Genomic DNA, 14262 nt, shown 5'->3' with positions numbered 1-14262 from the left:
TACATAACAGAAATACTGAAGCAGCTATAGCCCAGCCTGGCCTCTTGACCTCTGCATAAATCATCCAGCAATGAAGGGACTAAAGAGAAAAGTTAATGTGCCAGAATTACAAGAGCAGTTTACAAACCAATTCTTCAGCTTTCTATAAAATATACAGTACTTTCTCCCCAAATTAAATTGAATGATTTCATCTTGTTCCTGGAAAAATTACAAGGATGGACAGTAAACTCTGAATCCAGTAACTAAATTAAATATATATCAACTATTTAAAACAATGTTACTACATTATATTATTCTGATACAACAGGACTGCTCCGTTTTTGTTCCTAGTATCAGCCACTTCCATTACTTTGACAAGGAATCCTGGTTCTTCTTCATTTGTTCATACTTATTTTTTTTCTTTTTTATAAGCCTGTCATGAGCCCCATCAAAAGGTTCCTAGCTACTTGAAAAAAATTGTACTTTGCATACCAAAAAACACTTTGTAACATAAAAGCGTTTGGATAGAGCATGAGATCCCAAGAGCAGTCTAGTATGGTAGGAAAACCCCGCCTACCCTACTCCAGGTCCTAACTGCTTATCTGTAAAGGAGATGACTGGACCCAAGGCTGGATCACAGTCACTTCTCCTGGTCTCCATATCTCTAGTGTGTACACCACTGCCACCACCAGCTGTGCCTCTTACTACACAGGGATTCTCAAGATGGCAGCGTGGGATGCATATGGCTTCCCCCAACTTCTGGCTGCTGCCCACCTCACCCTAATCTGGATCCCTGTTTAAGAATCATCAATCTGTGTGTGCTTTCGCAAGCTTCCCTCTGGTCTTGGGAATCTGCATATATAATTCACCCTGAGGCAACTCTTTCCTAACCATCTGGGAGTATATGAACTGTGCTATTGAGAGTCATAGAAGCTGGCTCTTTAGGAGGTACATTTAAGAAGGATTTTGAAAGAGCTACCAATCAAAGCACCTCATCTTTCCTCATATAGTTTTAGAATCTATAAAGGAGCGTGCATTTGTTAATTCACCCTCATGCAGGGCTGCAAGCTAACGGCTCTCTACTTGGATGCCCTTCTAGACCTGGCCTGGGCATCCTCTGTCCCAGCTGACCTGGCTCTCTATATATCTTTCCTATATACCTTTCCTATGCCCAAAGATATTAGCCTTCTCAGGTAGCTACTCAAGACAGTGTTCAACACCATAGTTAGAAAGAGTAACCTATGAAAAGAATTTTAGATAGTGATTAAGGCTTATGTGAGCTAATGGAGTAGGAGCGGGACTGGAGGTTTTTCTATATGTCTAATTTACACCCCCCACAAACACATACCTACACATATTACTGATTTCCCTTAATTTTCCAAAATCACAGGAAAATTTTGCCTCTAAAATGTATGAATCCTACTATCTTTAGCAAGAACTTGCTGGGTAAGGATAAACTAGTATAGTACAATCTAAAAAAAAAAAAAGTTGAATGTTGGTAAGTCCTTTTACTATAGCAGCCATATAGCTCTGCATATTTAGAATGGAAAGAAATGTGTTTCCCTCTCTTCTTTCTTGTTGAATAAATGGGAAGCCATATTCTCAAGCAAAGCTCCATAACTTAAACCTCCTGAAATTTTGGGGTAAAGTCATGTGTGTGAATCGTCCTAGGAAGAGGGTCAACACCTCACTCTCAGCAAAGTCAGGTTTTTTTTTTAATATTAAAAAAAGGAGCCAGAGGTGGTGGCACCCTCCTGTAATCCCAGCAGCTGGGGAGGCTGAAGCAGGAGGACTGAGAGTTCAAAGCCATTCTCTGCAATGGCAAGGCATTAAGCAACTCAGTGAGACCCTATCTCTAAATAAAATACAAGATAGGACTGGGGATGTGGCTCAGTGGTCAGGTACCCCTGAGTTCAATCCCCAGTACCCAAATAAAAAAGGAATTCTGTGTCAATTTAAAAATACATTCATCTATTCAACAAATACTAATTAAGTATTTGCCAGGAAAATATTCTGATACTTACAAATTATTAAAGAGAAAGATATCCACATCCCTTCCCCATCAATCAGAAACCCAGGATTTAATATGGGAAATATACAAAGAAACAGAAAATTTAAATATAGTAGATAGAGAAATATATAGAATTTAGTTTGGGGATGGATAGCTCCTGACAATTGCTAACTTCATGCCTTGCTTTATTTTATCCAAATAATCACAAATATTTAGATATAATTTTATTAACCCCATTATAAATTGCTAAACATTATGAACTTTTAGGTCACTCACAAATATTCAAAATCACACATGCCCATGGCCCACATCTGGAGTGTTCAAGTTATGATCCGAGCGTGCACAGGTAACATAGGGGCACATGGGCGAGACAACTAATGCAGCCTATGGTGGGGGAGGGGGGCGGTGAAGTCTCCCCCAAAGGGGTCACAGCCAAACTGAAGCTCAAAAGATGGGCAGGGAGTCAGCTGAAGGTGGTGATTCTATGCTCCCCAAAGGAAGAAATGAGACCAATCACGATTTTTTGGATAAATTTAAGGCAAACTTATAACAACAACAATAGTAACACAATATATTAATTACTTACTATGGGTCAGGCCCTCTTGTAAGTGTTTAGCATATTCCATTAGCTCACTGAAATCTTCCCAATAACTGTATGAAACAGAAATTACTATTTCTCCCACCTTCCAGACAAAAAAAAATCTGAGGTAAAGAGAGCACAAGTGACTTTCTCAGAGTAACACAGCTAATAAATGGCACAGCCAGGATTTGAACCCAGAAAGTTTGACTCCGTAGTTCACATTCCTAACTCCAGCTGATGGGGAAGAGAGGAGGAAGGGAAGGGAGGGAGAAATCAAAGGCTACAATAGTAGGAAGGAGTCAGTTCTCACAGGACCTAATTTGAAGGAGTCTGGATTTTATCCTGAACATAAAATGGGGAACCCTTGAGTTATTTAAGTAGAAGCAATGACAAAATTGGTCCTGGGTTTTAGAAATCTCTTATGGCGATGGTGCAGATTAGCATTGCCTAGATGGATCACAACGAAGACAGAGAAAGAACCTGGTTAAACTCTTCAGACAAAGAATGATATTAAAGGGGCTGGGGATGTGGCTCAAGCGGTAGCACGCTGGCCTGGCATGCGTGCGGCCCGGGTTCAATCCTCAGCACCACATACCAACAAAGATGTTGTGTCCGCCAACTAAAAAATAAATATTAAAAATTCTCTCTCCTCTCTCTCCTCTCTCACTTTCTCTTTAAAAAAAAAGAATGATATTAAAGATACTTAAAAGGGGTAAAAAGGGAGAAAGAACTAAATTGATAGGTGACTGATGAAGAATTAAGGCAAAGGACACTCTGAAGGTGAAGTTGTGGTAAGCATGGGGCTGACATAGTTGCATGTGCCACTTCTGTACTAAAGTGAGGTGGAAGAAAAAATATGCAAGGTAAACAATAGGAAACTCTGTTAGGAATCTTAAAAATCTCTGAGAACCCTTCCTTTGGAATGCACATGAATATATCCAAAGACATTTACTTAAGATTTATGCATTTGCAGGACACAGAATATAGGAAAATCTAGATGTTGTTAATGGGTTTTGAAATGCCAACATGATCATCAATGTGTTATATTTTATATGATAAAATATAAAATTGTCTGTATAGTTCTTTATATTGTGTATTTGATTTCAGCACTTTCCAGGCAACGCCCAGAGGCAACGTCTCTTACGATCTCTGCATCTTTGTCTAGTACTGCGGTTTACGGTGTTCAATAAATGTCTACTACATAAGCAGGTGAAGAAAGAAAAACAAAGAGGTTAAAACAATGACCCTGGGTGTCTGATGCTGATTTACCACCAGAAAGAATGCAAGAGGAGGTGGGGTTTTCAGGCTTGGGCAGTGTTTCTGTAATAACAGAAGGACGTATAAGTGAGATGGACATGAAGCTCAGGGAGCAGGCTGGATTAGAGATCATGTAAAAAATCATCATTATCCTAGGACTTGGCAGTTACAGCCCAGGGCATAAATTAAATCAAAAGATAATGTGCAGAGTAAGAAAAGGAATGAGGTCAGAACACCAAGGATCACGAACATTTAACCCCCGTAAATGCCAGTTCTAGAGGAGCAGCTAGCCACCTGCATTAGAATGCTACCATTATGGCTCGGCTAGGTGGTGTCTCTTAAAAGCTCCTGTGTGAATACAGGAAGTGAAATGATTTGATTATGAGAGCCATAACCTAATCAGTCCATCCAAATCTGAATGGACTAACTGGGTGGTAACTCCAGGCAGGTGGAGTGTGGCTGGAGGAAGTTAGGTCACTGGGGGCTGCTCCAAAAGGGTGCATGTTCTCTATGGCCCCTTCCCTTCCTCTCTCTCTGCATTCTGGCTGTCCTGAGCTGAGCAACTTTCCTCTGCCATGCCCAAGGAAGGGCCATGATGCTCTGCCCTATCTTGGAGCCCAGAAGAATGGAATCAGCCGCCCATGGACTAAACCTCTGAAACCATGAGCACAGAATAAAATTTTCCTCCTCTAAGTTGTTTTTATCAGGTGTTTTGGTCAGCAATAAAGAGGTAACACAGCTACTGCAACTGAATTGAATTAAAGAATTATTGACTAAGCACCTAACTAGGCAACAGTGGCATTGGAAGCTGTAAGAGCCAAAGATATGGGGAGGAAGGTCCCACTGTCTAGAAACTACAGGCTCACACAAGACTAGCATAGCATGACAGCTGAATCACAAGGGTAGGAAGCAAGTGTGTGACTGATTGATAGAAAATTACAGATAGCAAGCAGTAGTCGATTCCACAGTTTGGGGGTGACATTGTGATTCTGACTCCCTCTAAATAATGAGGCAAGTGAAATAGCCTCATTAATATTCCCAGCTCTACACTGAACTCCTTAATGATGCGTCAGAGAGATCACAGTGAACATGGAAGGCAGAGGAACAACTAACTGGCATTTCTAATTGAAATTCTAAGAGCAGAACAAACTCAGGGCTTCAAAACAACAAAATATGTGACACTGGGAAAATATGACCCCCTCTATAATCCCAACAGGGACTATAGATTTACCTGGAGGAACTATATGTTGAAAGAAAATAGGCAATGGGAGTGAAATTTATCTTAAAGGAGAGAGACCATATATTCCCTAAGAGTATTTTGTTTTTCTTGAAAATTTTCAAGGATTCCATGTCTCAATGGACTTCTGATAGGAGAAGGCTACTATCTCCAGGTTGTTCCTCCACAGGCCATGCCGAGGCCATATTGGATCTAACTGTGTTACAATTCATTTTGATTTTGTAGATTAGAGGATGCCAGAAAAGAACAAGAAAAATCAAATATGAGATTTAAGGAAAATGAAAATAAAGCACCGGCTTCCCCCAGGCATTCACTGCTGGTGTCAATTTGACAAAACCAGCTCTCAGTCTGTGCTAAGACAAAAGGAATAGGATCCCCAGAACAGCAGCTTGCAAGACGAGGGTTCTGCTGTTATGAATGACAATCCCAGAGCAGAAGGAAAACCTTCATTATTCTCCCTCTTTCCTCTCAGGAAGGATGGTTTGGGCAGAATGGGAGATGAGGAATCCCAGTTATTTCCCCCGCAAAGGACTGTTTGAAATCTGTAAACCTATAAATCATCTAATGATCTTCCAGCAATGGGATTAAGGGGGAAACATGAGGATGATTTACATATGAGCCTCTTTCATGTGAATATATTTACAATATAATTGACCCCCAAACAGGCATTCCAGGAGTAGTTACTAAAATAAAAAATAAGGTCTGTGTATTTGGGTTTCAGGAAGAGATTCCATTTGCACACAAGGTGGAGTGAAATCTGGGTTGTTGAAATCTCATCCTGTGCATTCTACCTCAGACTCTCTCCTCTCACCAATCTCCCCATCTCCATGCCACCTCCTCAGCCTAAGGTCAGGTTTTGGACAGTTGAAGTTTTCATATTTTTGTTCTCTTTTTTTCCTGGAATTTTCTTCTTCCTCTAGACCACATACCTGATATAACTGAGACCCAGCTGTGTCATCTCTCTATGAAGTCTTTCCTGTGCCCCAGATAGGATTCATCACCGGTGCTCCCTGTGCTGTTCCTGAATTAGACACACGCACTTGGGTCTTGGCACTGTGGTGGACAGTCTTTTGTTTACCTTGGCTGTCTAATGTCCTGCTGGGTTTTCCCTTGGAACAACCTCATTGTGTAGAGTACTGGTGGGATCTGGGCCTTGCCTCTCACTATAGACACTGAAACAGAATATTTCCCACTCCCTGCGCTCTGGTGGGATGGTATAGGGAGCTGACTGGTGACCTCCCCCCATCCCCTCCCCAAATGTCCATGATTTGATCAGTAGAACCTGTGAATGTGACTTTGTTTGCAAAAAGAGAACTGACATGTAATTAAGGATCTCGAGATGAGATCATCCTGTTTTGTACAGGTAGATCCTACATCCAATGGCAAGTGTCCTCACAACAAGTAGAAGAGGAGAAGGCAGAGAGGAAAAGCCCAGAGGCAGGGATGAGAGCAAAGCTGCCACAAGCCAAGAAATGCCCACGGTATCAGGAGCAGGAAAAGGCAAGGACAGATTCTCTTCTAGAACCTTCAAGGGGAGCATTACCCCCACTGAGGACTGATTTAAGATATCTCTAGAGCCGTGAGAGAATGAATTTCTATTGTTCTCATCCGCCCAGTTTGTGGTAGTTTATTTACAACGGTGCTAGGAAACAAACACAATGGCCTGGTCATGTGACCTAGATTTGGTCAACCCTGGATTCTGAAACCAAAGCAAAATGTCCAAAGGCCAATGCACTGTGATGGTGTCAGCTGCAACTAGCCTATAGCAGTGGTGGCAGTGGCCTGGCCAAGTGACTGCAATTACAAAGGGACCTTGTCTTTCTCGAACTGCCTTGTCCCATTTCCCAGTTTGGGTTCTCTTGAGTCTGTGCAGTCCCCAGCATATTCTAGAAAGTTTCTTCCCTGCTTAAGATGTCTAGAATTAATTGCTATTGCTTGCAATTCAAAATTTTGATTCATTTAAAAAAAAAGCATGGGTGGCTGTTGTTCAATCTATTTAAGGAAATATGAATTTCAAAAAGCATCATTAATATTCCAGAAAGGGAACCTGGCAGCCAACAGTATACGGTCGTTAAAATCTAATTTAATTAGTTATGACCTGTGGTCATAGGAATTAGTTTCCAAATAAGGCAGGGTTTGTGGGGGGCGGTCAAAGCTGCTCCCATCAGAGAATATATGACGGCCTGGAAAATAAGGGGGTGATGAGGCATCTGCATAACTTAAGAAGGAAAACTCTCACCACTTAATTCTTAGCTCAAGAAGCAGCCTTGATTCTCTTCCCTCTTGAAGCTGCACAGGGCCAGGACAGACTGAAAAAATAAAATCCTGGTTAGAGCCAGTGGCTTGACAGATTACTTAAACCTGCAGTCTTTCCAGGTATTTTACATGTATTTCAGGCCATTGTCCCGAGAACAGCAATAAGAATAGATGGATGCAGCCCCTCCTCCCTGCCTGATAAGGACAATCCTTATTTTCCAAAAGGCCCTACAATTCTCTCCACCTGTAAGAGGGACATAGTGCTGCCCATTCTACACCTCTGCCTTCCCTCCACCTCTCACTGTCCCCAAATCTGTAACTAGTCACTTTCTGAGTGTTCCAGAGAGATAATTATAAAGTCAAACCCGGAGGGCTGAACACTACAGAAAAATTACAGGTGGTTAAGCGAATGAATGTCCCCAAATAGCCAGAAGCATCTATTTAAAAGCATCTTTTTCCTCTTCCACTACTTTTAGAAGAAAGAAGCAAAAGATAAATTCTAAATGTTACCCTACATATGCTTGACAATTATGTGTGCAACCTAATATTTGCTATATATGTCAAGTATGTTGTTCCAGGGAGTGGAACATTGGGTTCCCAGGGTCTCATCACAGTGAATCCACTCATCTATTTGTATCTGTTCTCAGAGGTGGCTCTTCCTGCCAGAGGGACGAGCACAGACTGTCTGTACCATCCAATGAAACATCCTCAATCAGCTGTACATGGAATCCTGTTTGGATAATGAACAACTTCCCTCCTACAATTTCCTTAATCAATTTCCCCCCTCACGGCTGGATCTTTCCCATTAGTGTCAATATACGCTTCAAGATCTCTTAAAAAACACAACCATCCCCTCTTACATCATCACAGATCACGGTCTGTTTTAGGTCCTATTTTTACTGCTTCCTCTTATGGCAAAGTCCTTTTAGAAAGTCTCTATTTGTTGACAACTTCCGGCTTATGATCTTTTAGGTGAGCGCAAAACATCTGCCTGTCTCAGGACTGCGGAGCTGTACCCAGAAGACTGGGTGGCAAGAAAAGAAGAGGAAAAGAGTGTCACCTGCTGCTGTCTTGCTTCATGCAGAAGAGGTGAAATCTTGTTTCACTAAGAATGCAGGGGTGGCCCAGGGTCCTCCACTTTCCATCACCCCAGATCATCACTTTTGCTGCAGATCGGGCTGCCCCAGACTGCCACACACTGCTTCGTTTAACCTGAGGTCTTCCCCGCTACTGAAAACGTTGACTTGCAAAGCCATCATGTCACACAAGCAGGATTTGTAGGCGATTTTATGTCCCTGGAAATCTAGCCCGTGGGGCCTGTTCTTCTGCTGCTTTTGAAGAAAACCCAGGCAGGGCCACTGATTTTTACATTAACTTTCAGTTAAGAAGATGCTCTCCAAACCCTTCATTTGCAAAACGCTCCCCCTTCTGAAATTAATATTGCCCATCCAGTGTAAAAATCAAGGCTCCGGATTTCATTCCCCTTTGAAATTCCTCATCCCCAGAGCAGCTTGCTGCCATCAGAAAGCCCGTGGTAGGAAGTTGGAGCATGGTGGTCTCCTTTCTTTCTTGACCCCCTCACTCCCAGCTCCAGCTAGTTTCTGGCCCTTCTAGGGCTGCAGGGTTAGAGGAGAGGAGCTGGCAAGGAGAAGTCAGGGAGCCATACAAATCCTTTTTGAATGATATCAGTGTCAGTGATCTCTGGGCATGGTGGGAACTGAAGGCTGGAGCATTTTGTCCTCATGGAACATTCCACTGGTTCTTTGCAGACCCTCGTGGCCGAAAACCTGTCACCTGTAGTTTCCTGACACAGTGAGTCATTGTTCTGCTGACTGCTTATGACAATTCCTTCAGCAGGGGGTCATCTAGCCTTATATGTCCACCACTTTCCACCCTTGACCTCTTCACCTGTCCAGATGAGACCATCACCTAGGCCAATGCCATCTGTCTTGTGAGGCCAATATCCAGTCCAAGGAAAACACATGCCTGTGATCCAGCTCAGTGAGGGTGCTGGTGCTCCCCGAATAATATCCCTTCTCCACTGCTTCAGGCTGCTTTCACCAGCCTTTGGGCTTTCCAGGTGTACGCTGGACCACAGACCACGAAGCTCCCTAAACTGCAGGAGGCACACGTGGAGTTCACTGTGTGGTCCTTTTCAGTCCCCTGCCACTTGGCTTGAAGATGAGGACAAATAGCTCCCTCTCCTCTTCCAAGAAGCCACATGTGTGTTAGCAAGGGAAGAAGCAAGCACAGCATGTTAAAATTCTCCCTAAAAGCATCCTCTCTCCAGCACCCAACTGCTTCAACATAGGGGTTATCCCAAGGGCCACAGAACCAGATTTCCTTGAAAAGGAAGGAAATTCTGATGTGTGCTACAACCTGGATGGACCTAGAAGGCATTATGCTAAGTGAAATTAGCCAGTCATGAAAGAACCAATGCTCTATGATTTCAATGACATGAGGTTCCCCAAACAAATTCTCAGAGATGAGAAGTAGAAGGGTGGTTGCCGGGGACAGTTGGGAAGGGTGGAAAGTGCTGGAAATGAATAGAGGTGATGTTGCACAGTGATGTGACAGTACATAATGCCACCGAACTGCACATTAAGGAATGGTGAAAATGATAAATATTGTCATGTATATTTTACCACAATAAGCCATAAATTGCAGCCATTTCTTCTACAAGTCCTGCTTGTGTCATCTGGCAACTGGCTTGAGGACAGGGGAGTGACTGCCACTAACACACTTGGGACTGTGCCTGTTATCAAGTAATTGTCTCTGGACTCTCCCTTCTACACTCTGCTCTGTGTAGTGAGGGTGGGAACTCTACAAACAACATTTTTTCTTTGCCAGGTGACTCTGCCAGAGGGGACACCATGGGGATCCCTGTGGGCACAAGAGGCAGAAGGGACCAGCTCCTGTCTGTCCTTTTCCTGCCAGTGTTGCCCAGCAACAGGCCTTCCCGGGCAGCAGTGTTTGTTTCCAGGTATATCCTTAGCTTCCGGTCTTTTCCACTCTCCCAGAGAGCCCTTTGCACCCCAAGAGGCACCATACCAACCAAGCAAGACCTTCCAAGAGACCTGTGTCCCACATCCTCAGGGGACCTGTTCTGTGTTCTCCACGTATCAGCACAAGCTGCTCTGGGACCCCTCCTCACAGGACTGGGTCCCAACTCCAGGGAACCCCTCTCAGTTCCCAAGTCTGGGTCTCCTTCAGTCCTCAGGTTCTGACAAGCCCTGGCTCTTCTCTTTGCCCCTCCCAAACACAGCGGGAGGCGCTTCCTGCAGTCACTCTTCCTTCCTACCTTATTCCTTGTTTGCATTTCTACTCCTCTAACATTGGTCCAGCCAATTCCTTACATTAAATTCTCTCTGCTAACATCACTAGTGTGGTTTGTTTTCCTGACCAGACTCCTGACTAACACTTCTTTGAAAAAATACAAAAACAAGAAATGATTTCCACTTCATCATCCTACAACAGTTATTTATTGTCCATTTCTTCCAACTAGTTTGTAAACACCATGATATTATACCCACCAGGGAATCTGGGTTGGTAAAATATACACATAGCACTCTGAACACAACCTGGCCTACAGCAGGTAACCCATCATATTCATTGGATAAATGAAAAGGAAATATTTAATTTCAATATACACACACAAAATATGGGTTATAAAACTATGTTTATAACATATAAGGTAAATATATTCAGAGGAAGATAAGTAACTCAACTTTGCAAAACTCTCTTTCAAAATTTTTTAGCAATATTTATTTTCTGCTTTTTATCTTGCTTACTGATTTTCTTGCTTACTAATTATTATCAGTGCAAGTTTCTCTATATTCTTCTTGTGCATGATACTTTTTAATCTCAACTATATACTAGATATTATTCTAGATGCTTTAATGATAAGTCCATTTTAAATCCAGCTAATATATAAGTGAAAACTGAAGCATCAATATGATGTGTTTAAATCTCACAAAACTTCGAAAGTGAAAGTCACAGCATTTGGGGATGATAAAAACAAAACAAAACAACAACAACAACAACAACAAAACAATACTATGCTAGAAGAAGAATACCCAGGTTGTAAACCCAGGCCTGCTATTCCCTGGCAATAAGAGCTTGGTCAAGTAATTTGGCTTCTCTAGGTATCTGTTGCCTCCTCTTAGAAATAAAGAAGTATAGATAATTTCTCAAGAGTCCTTCCTTTTTATGACTCCTGATTCTTCATATAGAAATGTTCTCTAAATTTCCAAGAGTACAACAGAATTTACAAACACTGGTAGTCACCATGCAGACTCAAATCTCTTCTCATCACAGTCTCCATGCTCATGATTCCCAGGGTCTGAAAGGCACGAAGTGATTTAGAGTAAACAGGCAGTCTAAGAAAAAGCTGTGGTGGCAATTTCTAGTTCCACTTCAAAATGAAATTATAATTTTCTGTAGTAAGAAAGTTATCTGGGTATTTGTAAGACCCTGACCAGTGGAAGAGTATTGACAGCTGCGTAGATCATCAAACACACTGGAATACAGCTCAGAAAAGACCAGATCGGGGCAGTCAGCTCATCTCTTTTACTGACACAGTGGCCAGACTGTGTCAGACAGCCCAGAAGGCAACTGCCTGAGATCTGAACAGAACACACGATTACCAAAGGGGAACCCTGAACCCAAGGACATGCCATGAACATGAACTGAAATCATGGCACAGTGGAATGTAACCACCACATATGTTCTCTCTTTACTGGAGGGAGAGAACCGCAATATAAATGTTGGCTGAGGGCTGGGACAGTATAGCTCAATGTTAGGGAGCTTGCCTAGCTTGTGTGAAGTCAATCTCCAGGACCGCTAAATAAATAAAGAAATAAATAAATGGATGTTGGCCAAATGCTTCTTTAGAAATAGTGAAAACAGAGAGAAAACAGGCTTCCCCTGAAACATGAACCCCAGAAACAAAAGTTCAAGGAGAGTGAAGAACACACCAAGCCATTTAGTAACAACACATGTCTACAGAAGTTAGCGGAGGAAATTTGTTTTTTTTTTCATAAAATTTTATTCATAGAAGTATGGTTTGCATATGCCTAGAACAAGATCAAGTAGTATTGGAATTATCACCAGGAAAGACCTTAAAAAAAAAAGGGAAACTTGGCATCAATTAGGGAACCTAGCACCTAGAACAATTCTATTTAAATCTGTGTGTCAGGGGCTGGGGGTATAGTTCAGTGGTACAGAGTTTACCTTGTATGTAAGAGGCCCTAGGTTTCACCTCCAATACTGCAAGACAAACAAACAAATAAATAAATTTAAATATGTAAATATGTGTAGTAAACAGTACAAAAACCAAGAGTGGTGGACTTATAAACTTATGTGAATACAAAAATAGGTAGCACTGTCCCAGAGCCCAGGAGGAAAACCCAGGTGTGACCAAGAGAGGCAGGAACTCTGGTTTTATATAAATAATCAGCCCTCTAGTATCTGCAGATTTAACCAACCTCAGATGAAAAATATTTGAAAAAAAAAAGAATCCATATTGAGCATGTACAGATTTTTTTTTTGCCATTATTCCCTGAGTAATCCATTGTAACAACTATTCATACAGCATCTATGTTGTATTAGGAGTTATGAGTCATCTAAAGATGATTTAAATCATCTGGGAGGAGATAGGCAGGTTATGCAAATACTTAAACATTTTCTATAAGGGACTAGTGCATCTGCAGATTTTGGTCCTCTTGGGGGTTCTGGAACTAGTCCCTCCTATATGCCAAGTGAGGTCTGTATGTAAGTAAGTATATGCTTACTTAGGAGACTTCTGAAGTGCAGTATTGCAGACCTGGCCCATGTAGTTAATGAAAGCATGGCTGCATATCATCTCTTCTAGTGACTAACTGGAAGATACATACTGGTAGAGGAGGAGGTACACACAAGGAGCCCTGTGTCAGCGACATGAGGGCAGCCTCATGCTCAGGCTTGTCCTTACCATTCTGAGGACTGGGTCCTCCCTGAGTGGGGAGCTGAACATGGGATTCATGTGGGCATCAGCTCACCCCTGGAAACAACCCTGTCTTAAGATTCCTCCTAACCTAATTTCATTTTATAAAAAAATTGGGCCACATATTAAAAGCAGGAAAAGATTTTGGTAATTAATTAGAAGCCATCGAGCTCTTTATGATAAATCAACCTGAATTATTATCAACATCTTTCACTAGATGTTATGGTTTCGATATGAGGCATTTCCCCCCAAAGTTCATGTGTAAGACAAGCAAGAAATTTAGAGGTGAAATAATTGGGTCATAAGAGCCTTAACCTAATTAGCGCATTAATCCAGTTGAATGGATTAACTAGATGATAATCTTAGCCAGGTAGGGTGTCGCTGGAGGGGACAGGTCTCTGAAGGTGTGCCTTTGGGGTATATATTCTGTCTCTGGCGAGCAGGGCTCTCTTCTGTTTCCTTGTGGCCATGTCCTAAACTGCTTTCCTCCATGATATTCTTCACTGTGGGCCCACAGCAATGGGGTTGGCAGTCTGTGGACTGAGACATCTAAAACTATGAGCTCCAAATAAACGTTTCCTCCCCCAATTGTTCTCATCAGGTTTTTTTGGTGATAGCAGTGAAAAAGCTGACTTCAGCACTAGCTAATATTTGTTTATGAGAGGAAAAATTTTCATTTATAGCAATTTCATCTAAAAGATGTAGCCGGTAAGTTTCTAAATGAAAGGAGTAAAAACTGGGAAGATCTGCCCACCTCTTCCTGACCTCATCTTCATCAAACAGGCCACATTTCAGGGCCTTCACATACTTCTGCAGACCTTTATTGTCCCTTGGATCTTGGATGCCCTTTGTGATTTGAGTAGTATCTCACTTAAAACACGAATAGTTCTATTCTGTCGTCTTTTTTTTAGCAGCTGTGTTGAAAGATTCCCTCAGCCTAGGCAATGACAATGGCTAAA

General features: G+C 42.1%; 1 protein-coding gene across 1 annotated transcript in view; it reads right to left on the bottom strand.

The window, feature by feature from the left end:
- Positions 1–14262, bottom strand: part of Trmt9b (tRNA methyltransferase 9B (putative)) — a 54436-nt gene that overhangs the window by 25579 nt on the left and 14595 nt on the right. The gene's annotated exons all lie outside the window — the stretch shown is intronic.

Source organism: Urocitellus parryii, chromosome 14, assembly GCF_045843805.1.
Source record: "Urocitellus parryii isolate mUroPar1 chromosome 14, mUroPar1.hap1, whole genome shotgun sequence".
NCBI lineage: Eukaryota > Metazoa > Chordata > Mammalia > Rodentia > Sciuridae > Urocitellus > Urocitellus parryii.
Note: the sequence above shows the minus strand (reverse complement) of the source record. Positions and strands in the feature narration are given on the sequence as shown.